Raw genomic sequence first — 1,473 nt, forward strand, 5'->3', positions numbered from 1 at the left:
AAACACTTTGCACCTCTGAGCACCGCACGTCTGCTGGTACCCACCCAGCGCTGGTGTCAGGGAGATCGTTTGTAACCAACTTGCTGGGCAACCTCTGCTTGATTTTGGTCATGCATTAAAAACCACCTTTGTTGTACCCGGTGATCTTATCTGTGACCTAACAAGAGTAGGAACCAAAAAGTCTTGTGGTATTGTGATTTTTTTTGAGCCTCCTTTAGTACCTGGGGATGAAGGGGGCAGGGGGGAGGAAGGAGGGGGCATAGCTGGGGGCTCAAGCATTCTCCTGCCAGAAAATGACTCTTTCAACTTTTCCCTTTTTCCAGGCTTTCAGCTGCAGACTCCAGGTGTAAAATCAGAAGCCAAAAGTGGCATTTTCCTCCCGCATTTTGGGCGGGCGGGCAGGAGGGGAGGTGGTCCAACTGCACAATGACAGATTATGCAAATCCTCCCGGAGCATCTAATCAATCACGGCGGCGGGAGAGGAACGCGGCTCATCTCCGAATTTGCCTCCGTCGCCGCGTCCTGGCGTGAAGCATCCCCCCTCGGTCGGGAATGACATCAGAGCTGCTCCGAGTCCTTGAAAGTCTGGGGGTTGATTAGCTGGAGGAATTGGCTGCTTCTGCCAATCGCCACCCTGCAAAGCCGCCTCGATGCTCGTGTAGATACGAGGGAGAGGGAGGCTGACTACAGCAAACAGGAGGCACGGCGGCAGCACCGGCAGTAGTAACGGGAGCAGCTGGTATTTGGGTGATTAAATAGTTCTCGCAGCCTTTTTGCTGTCGCCTGGTTGCTCCCCGGTGTAACCCCCCGCGTCCAAGAAGGAAGCTGCATTTTTAACGGTGTGCTGAAGAGAGGTTTGAATCGTTCCAGCTGGCTGCTTGCTTTAGAAGAGGACACTCTGTGTATAAACGAGATGTGACTGTGCCCAGCAGAGTTCAGTCACTGGGGCTGGAGCAAGAGGAACCTTCCCGGGATGCCGCTCAGACAGCTGCTGTCAATTGAAAACTCTCCCTAGTTTAACCCGGAGCCATGTGAAGAGATTTGAGTAGCAGATGTCTCTTCCCTGCACATTAGGAAGAGAAATCCTTCTCTAGGTAAGCTATTGTTCTGCTTCTGCACATACCGCTACGCTAACCTATACTTCTGAGTATATATTCATACGAGGATATAGACAGTGCCTGCACCCAGAGATGAGAAAACAGTTCCTCAGCAGGCATAAATACCCACACGGTGCGTAAAACGGTTTGCCTTGAACAGAATTATGTATAGCGAGTACTTCGGGAAGCTGCCTAGAGCCTGGCATTCCAAGGATTATTTGAAAGTTTGAGACAGCCTTTGCCATGTTTGCATGCAAGTGCCGTCGATGTAAATGGATGCACACCCTCCGAGGGGAAATAGTTGTCTGACTAAATATATGAGAGACCTCAGAAGTTAAGAGTATAGGAAGTTTATGGGGGGGGGGGGGGGCGAGGG

The sequence above is a fragment of the Egretta garzetta genome, unplaced genomic scaffold (assembly GCF_000687185.1).
Source record: "Egretta garzetta isolate BGI_Z169 unplaced genomic scaffold, ASM68718v1 scaffold78, whole genome shotgun sequence".
NCBI classification, from domain to species: domain Eukaryota; kingdom Metazoa; phylum Chordata; class Aves; order Pelecaniformes; family Ardeidae; genus Egretta; species Egretta garzetta.